Source organism: Sebastes fasciatus, chromosome 15, assembly GCF_043250625.1.
Source record: "Sebastes fasciatus isolate fSebFas1 chromosome 15, fSebFas1.pri, whole genome shotgun sequence".
In the NCBI taxonomy this organism is placed as follows: domain Eukaryota; kingdom Metazoa; phylum Chordata; class Actinopteri; order Perciformes; family Sebastidae; genus Sebastes; species Sebastes fasciatus.
The window spans coordinates 3816490-3824384 of record NC_133809.1 but is presented as its reverse complement, the minus strand read 5'-3'; the positions used below and the strand labels follow the sequence as shown (position 1 = coordinate 3824384).

The following is a 7895-nucleotide window of genomic DNA, read 5'->3' as shown; positions in this document are numbered from 1 at the left end:
CTCTGTTGTTTTTTACTGTTATCTCTTAGCTGTTTTTAAGAAGTTTGATTTATAAACACAAGCAGGTTTTACTGTCTTAACTTTTATTCATGAGGAACCTGCACATCAGGAAGTATAGACATGTCTGATAACAGCTGTGGTTTGTTTATCTGAGACAAACACTTGAGTAGCGGCTTCCAGTGGATAGAAAATTGACAACAATTATGATAGTTGATTTAGTCATTTGAAAGCAAATGTCTTTGCCTCCATGCTTCTCAAATATGAACATATGGTTTTCTGTAATAGTACACTGAATATTTGTTTTTTTTTTTACCGTTAAATATGTAAATTAATAAAATCTGACATAAAAAAGTAATAATTAATAGATGAAAATTATTCACTAGCTGCAGCCGTATAACAAATATGTAGGAATTGAAGGATTATTTTAAATGTACTATTTTTTTTCACTTAAACAGGAGACATTAGAGGCCAATCTGTGATTCAAAGATAAATATAGTGTGAAATTAAATATCAGATTCATCCAAAAAGTATGACCTTTTATGCATCCCATCTCATGAAAGCTTTTATCCACCAACTAAATTTATATATATAAATAATAAAATTTTAAAATAAAATAAACTAGTAATTGACGTGAGTTATATAAAAAAGTAAATAGTCACATATTAGTAATAAGTAATAGTACAATATATATTAATAATAATAAAATATAGGAAATAATACAAATAAAATAAACTGGTTATTGATGTGATTTTAGAATGCATTATATTTAATATAAAAGTAAATATATAAAATTGTTATAGTACAATATATATTAATAATAAAATAATAGTATATAAGTAATAATAGTATATATATATATATATTAATGAAATATATATTAATAAAAACAACTGGTAATTGACATGATTTTAAAATGACATATAATATCAAAAGTGGTAGAAATGGTCAATATTATTAGGATTAACAGGAAAAATAGTTCAGAAATTTGATTTATTGTGGCAAAGAAGGTAACTAAACAGGACATATGACTTCAAGATAATACATTTGCAGTGATATATGTAACATAAATATTTAGAGAAAATTGGGATTTTAAGAAGACTAAGTAAATTGTGTATGAATGTAGACTTTAATCCTCTTCTTTATAAGGTTGGATGTATAAAATAGACTTTTTGTAAATTGTAAATCTATCTTCAGATTGTTTTTGTCTAAAAATATACAACGAAAGTCATAATTTTAAAAGTTTTTATTCATGCAAAGGAGTGTTTTTGTCTTGTTATTCTGCGTTTCCTCCCTTTTAATATGTGAATCAGTGTAAAACCTGTTTTGCTGTGACTCTGAGGTCAGCCGGTTTCCTCACTTCCTCCCTTCAGCTGGACGCACTGATGCTGCCTTCAGGGGCTGTAGGAAATATAGACATCACCACTTCAACACAACAATCCTCACAACATGACAGTATTATGTTCATTTAATTCAGGATTTATTGTGATCTGTGGGTCACTCATATTAATCAATAATGATAAAAAAATATATAGCAGATATTTGCTGCATAGTTTCACCAACATAAAAAGTAATTTGCTTTTTGTTATTGAGTACTTTGACATTATATTCGACTTATTTAATATAATTAAATACGACTCGACTATTTCATTAATCCGATTCTACAAATTCATAAAAATATAGCAGATATTTGCTGTGTAGTTTCACAAACATAAAAAGTAACTTGATTTTTAATTAAGTGCTTTGACATTATATTTGACTTTTACAATATAATAATAATGTAATATAAATATAAATAAAGTATTTTAATAATGTAATAATGTAAAATATAATTAAATATGAGTCGACTAATTGAGAAAATAACCAATATAATATTAATTGACGATCAGTGGTAGAGTGTTATTAAGTACTGTACTTAAGTACAATATTGAGGTACTTTACGTGAGAATTTCCACTTTATGCTAATTTATGCTTCTACTCCACCACATTACAGAGGGAAATACTGTACTTTTTACTCCTTTGCATTTATTTGACAGATTCAGTTACTTTGCAGATTTAGATTATTAATACAAAATATAATCAACAAATAAATTATGATGTATTATTATAGATTAAGATACACTTTATTGATCCCTCAGTGAAATTCATTAGCTATTTAACATTAGCTTCAACTTTACCAGCTGCAACATCAAAGTGATCATAACATTTATATTACTTTTGGTACTTTAAGTATATTTTGATTTTGGTATTTTGATGAATTTAACTTCAGTAAAAATGTTGAATTCATGACTTTTACTTGTAACAGAGTATTTCTACATTGTGGTATTGTTACTTTTACTTAAGCAGTGGTGGAATGTAACTAAATACTCAAGTACTGTACTTTAGTACAATGTTGAGGTACTTTACTTGAGTATTTCCACTTTATGCTACTTTATACTTCTACTCCACCACATTTCAGAGGCAAATATTATACTTTTTACTCCACTACATTTATCGGACACTTATAGTTACTTTTTTACATATAAACATGATATGATGCAGTACTATAATACTAATCTATCCCTCACTTTGGTGTACTACAACATTAAAATGCTCTTACATGTATTCATTAGTAATTAGTAATGATATTCTATAATAATATAATGCTTCTCCATAATGAGTACTTACTTTTGATACTTTTAGTACATTTTGCTGATAATACTTTTACTTAAGAAATATTTTGAATTCAGTCCTTTTACTTATTATATTTTATTTATTATTTATTATTATAATATATTATTATCAATAATTAATAAAAGTAAAAATATTAAAAAACATATTATAATTATTTAATAATTAGTTTTTGCATTTATGTAACAATTATTTTGACATTAATTATTTATATTTTTATAATAAAAAATAATTTTGAAATAAATGTTATTTTGTTTGTTTGTGGGGGTTTTTCAGGATTATTTCTAGACTCTGGTATTTATATTTTTCCAGTGGTGGAAGAAGTATTCGGATCTTTTAATTATGTAAAAGTAGCAATACTACAGTGTAAAAGTCCTGCATTCAAACTCCTACTCAAGTAAAATCTAAAAAAAAATCTTAAAAAAAAGTATTAGTATCAATATATACTCTACTTAAAGTACCAGAAGTAAAAATACTCATTATGCAGAATGGCCCATTTCAGAATAATATATATTATTATTGGATTATAATCACTGATGCATTAATTAACGATGCTTTATATACTGCTGGATAGTTTAATCTATAAGAATGCATCATATTAATTTTAATAATAATCATTTAAATCTTAAAAAAGTACAATATTTTTTACTATGTGTGTGTGTGTGTGTGTGAGGAGGGGGGGGGGGGGTACTTCTCCCACCACTGTACTTAAGTAAAATATCAGAGTACTTCTCCCACCACTTTAAAGTAAAATATCAGAGTACTTCTCCCACCACTTTAAAGTAAAATATCAGAGTACTTCTTCCACCACTTTAAAGTAAAATATCAGAGTACTTCTCCCACCACTGTACTTAAGTAAAATATCAGAGTACTTCTCCCACCACTTTAAAGTAAAATATCAGAGTACTTCTCCCACCACTTTAAAGTAAAATATCAGAGTACTTCTTCCACCACTTTAAAGTAAAATATCAGAGTACTTCTCCCACCACTGTACTTAAGTAAAATATCAGAGTACTTCTCCCACCACTGTACTTAAGTAAAATATCAGAGTACTTCTCCCACCACTTTAAAGTAAAATATCAGAGTACTTCTTCCACCACTGTACTTAAGTAAAATATCAGAGTACTTCTTCCACCAGTGTAAAGTAAAATATCAGAGGTACTTCAGTAAAATATAAGAGTACTTCTCCCACCAATGTTCATTCATTCATTCAAAGCTTATCGCTCCTTTTTGTGGAGCATATGCCGTTGACCACAGTCCGCCAGAGTCTTTTGTCCTGGGCTTTCCTTTCTAGTTGTTTCCATGTCAGCCCGATCTGTTTGATGTCCGTGTCAAGGTCCCTGCGCCAGGTGTTCTTGGGCCGGCCTCTCCTTCTTTTGCCTTGTGGGTTCCATCTAAGGGCCTGCCTGGTGATGCTGGTACCGGGTTTCCGGAGTGTGTGGCCAATCCATCCCCATCTCCTTCTCCTGATCTCTTCTTCAACAGGTGTTTGACCTGTTCTCTGCTAAAGATCATTGTTGCTGATGGTATCCGGCCAGTGGATGTTTAAGATGCGCCTCAGGCAGTTGTTTATGAATGTTTGTACTTTTGTTATTGTGGTCTTTGTTGTCCTCCACCTCTCTGAACCATAGAGGAGTATTGGTTTGATGTTGGAGTTGAAGAGTCTGAGCTTTGTCCGCCGGCTGATTTTCTTTGGAGCTCCAGATGTTCTTTAGTTGTATGAATGAAGCCCTTGCCTTGCCAATTCTGGCTCTGACATCTGCATCCGTTCCGCCCTGTTTATTGATGACACTACCGAGGTATATAAAGGCTTCTACTTCTTCAAGTGCTGTTCCCTCCAAGGTCACTGAGTCTTCGCTGGTTGTGTTGACCTTGAGGACTTTACTTATTCCTTTATGGATGTTGAGGCCTATTTGTGATGATGTGTCTGTCAGTATTCTTGTCTTTTCTTGCATCTGTTGTCGACTGTGAGACAGCAAAGCCAGGTCATCAGCAAAGTCTAAGTCGTCTAGCTGTGTTGTGAGTGTCCACTGGATCCCATTTCTCCTCTGTGCAGTTGTGGTCTTCATTATCCAATCGATAACCATGAGGAAGAGGAAAGGGGACAGTAGACAGCCTTGCCTGACGCCGGTCTTCACTTGGAAGCTTCTGGTGAGCTGTCCTCCATGGATAACTCTGCAGGTCATCCCTGCGGTAAGAGTTTCTGATTATGTTGACCATTGTTTCTGGAATGCCATGGTATCGAAGCAGTTTCCAGAGGATGCTTCTGTCAACGCTGTCAAATGCCTTCTCATAGTCTATGAAGTTGATGTACAGCGGAGAATTCCATTCCAATGACTGTTCAACTATGATGCGGAGAGTTGCGATCTGGTCCACGCATGATCTATTAGCAGTGGGTCCACAGCTTTCTTTATTCGTTCCAGGAGAATTCTGTTGAATATCTTTCCTGGCACTGAGAGAAGCATGATTCCTCTGTAGTTAGAGCATTTGCTCAGGTCTCCTTTCTTGGGGAGCTTGACCAGATAGCCCTCTTGCCAGTCTGTTGGTACTTCCTCCTTCTCCCAGATCTTCTGGAACAGTGGGTGCAGCATCTCTACGGAGGTGTCCATGTCTGCCTTCAGCGCCTCTGCTGGAATGTTGTCTGGTCCTGCTGCCTTGTTGTTCCTCAATTGTGTGATGGCCTTTTTAATTTCCAGTTTGGTGGGTTTTCCACAGTTGATGGGCAAATCCGTCTCCGCAGGTTGAATGTCTGGAGGGTTCGGTGGTGTAGGTCTGTTCAGGAGTTCTTCAAAGTGTTCTGCCCATCTCTCCTGTTGTTGTTCTAGTTCTGTGATCGTCTTCCCTACCTTGTCTTTCACTGGTCGCTCTGTTTGTCTGGTCTTGCTGGACAGCTTCTTGGTGGTTTCGTACAGGTCTTTCATGTTTCCTTTTGCTGCCGCCTCTTCTGCTTCTTTAGCCAGGCTGTCGATGTAATTTCTCTTGTCCTTCTTCGCACTTTTCTTTACCTTTCTGTTGACCTCTGTGTATTCTTGTTGGGCTTTTGCCTTCTTGTACGACAGTTGTTGATCTCTGCCTTCTTCTGTCTTCTCTCCTCTATCTTGTGTAGAGTTTCTGCTGATATCCACTCTTTCTGCTGGCACGTCTTTAGTCCGATTACTTCCTGGCATGTTGTTGTGACGGCCTCTCTTATCTTTTCCCATTGGTCTTGCATGTCTTCTTCCATGCTCAGATCTTGCAATACCTGGAATCTGTTCTTCAGAGTCAGCGTGTACTCCTCCCTTTTCTGTGTCTCTTCCAAAAGGCGGACGTTGAACTTCTGTCTCTTTGTTGTTGTTTCCATCCAGTGCTTCTTCAGTTTCAGCTTCAGAGTGGCAACTAGCAGGTGGTGATCTGATGCTGTGTCTGCTCCTCTCCTCACCCGTAGGTCCTGAAGTGATCTCCTGAACTTCCTGGTTATACAGAAGTGGTCGATCTGGTTCTCTGTCACGCCATCCGGTGGTCGCTTTATGAATCCTCTTGTGTGGAAAGACGCTTCCACCTATGACTAGGTTGTTCAGAGCACAGGTGTCTGCAAATCTCTCTCCATTCTTACTCATCTCTCCAAAAACCCTGCTTGCCCATTACTTCTTCGTAGCCTGTGTTGTCTCTTCCGATTTTTGCATTGAAGTCCCCCATGAGAATACTGATGTCTTTTCCCTTTATCTGTTCCAGGATGCTCTGCAGTCTGTTATAAAAGTCATCCTTATTTTCATCGTTGCTGTCGTTTGTTGGTGCGTAACACTGTATCACATTCATCTTGATCTTCTGCTTCTTAGTTCTGAAAGAAGCTGTTATGATTCTTGGACCATGTGCTTCCCATCCAATCAGTGCTCTCTGTGCTGTTCTTGATAGAAGAAGACCGACTCCCTCTGTGTGCGGGGCTTTGTCTTCTTCATGGCCCGAGTAGAGTAGCAGCTCTCCTGTCATCAGTCTTCGTTGTCCAGATTGAATCCATCTTGTCTCACTGATTCCCAACAGGTCTAGATTGTATCTATTCATTTCTGCTGCTACTTGCATGGTCTTTCCGGTCTCATACTTGGTCCTAACGTTCCACGTTCCAATCCGGATGTCCCTGGTTGACAGAAGGGGTTTCGGCTCTATGACTTCCTTGACTTTGTGGCTTTCATCACACAGTGTCATATTTCCTCTTGATGAGGAACCCTCCTCTACCAGGATTTGATTCTGTCTTTCTGTTGTCAACGTTTCTGTAGCATATACGTTTTTTACAAGTTGGGGTTGCTAGCCCCAAGCCTATGCTTCCACCATTTCTGGCTTCTGGTGTGTTTTGGAGTTGGTTTGTTAGTCCTCTCCCCTAATTTATTGTCTTCCAGGTAGTGGATTACAGTCTCATACCACGTGAGGCCAGACAGGCTTTGGGTCGTGTACAAGCTGTCTCGGCACGTCAAGCCCAACCAACTCCTGCTACTGTGTTGTGAAAGCTGCCACTAGGGCGAGCATTTCATACCAGCAGCACGAGACAGCCCACCACTGTACTTCAGTAAAATATCAGAGGTACTTCTCCCACCAATGTACTTAAGTAAAATATCAGAGTACTTGTTCCACCACTGTAAAGTACAATATCAGAGTACTTCTTCCACCATTGTAAAGTAAAATATCAGAGTACTTCTCCCACCACTGTAAAGTGCAATATCAGAGTACTTCTCCCACCAATGTACTTAAGTAAAATATCAGAGTACTTGTTCCACCACTGTAAAGTACAATATCAGAGTACTTCTTCCACCACTGTAAAGTACAATATCAGAGTACTTCTCCCACCACTGTAAAGTGCAATATCAGAGTACTTGTTCCACCACTGTAAAGTGCAATATCAGAGTACTTCTCCCACCACTGTAAAGTGCAATATCAGAGTACTTGTTCCACCACTGTAAAGTGCAATATCAGAGTACTTGTTCCACCACTGTAAAGTACAATATCAGAGTACTTGTTCCACCACTGTAAAGTACAATATCAGAGTACTTGTTCCACCACTGTAAAGTGCAATATCAGAGTACTTGTTCCACCACTGTAAAGTGCAATATCAGAGTACTTGTTCCACCACTGTAAAGTGCAATATCAGAGTACTTGTTCCACCACTGTAAAGTACAATATCAGAGTACTTGTTCCACCACTGTAAAGTGCAATATCAGAGTACTTCTTCCATTACTGTAAAGTAAAATATCAGAGTACTT

General features: G+C 36.4%; 1 pseudogene; it reads right to left on the bottom strand.

Annotated features, from left to right (window-relative positions):
* Positions 1 to 3832: 3832 nt before the first annotated feature.
* Positions 3833 to 7521, bottom strand: LOC141783358 (uncharacterized; annotated as a pseudogene).
* Between the last annotated feature and the right edge of the window lie 374 nt (positions 7522 to 7895).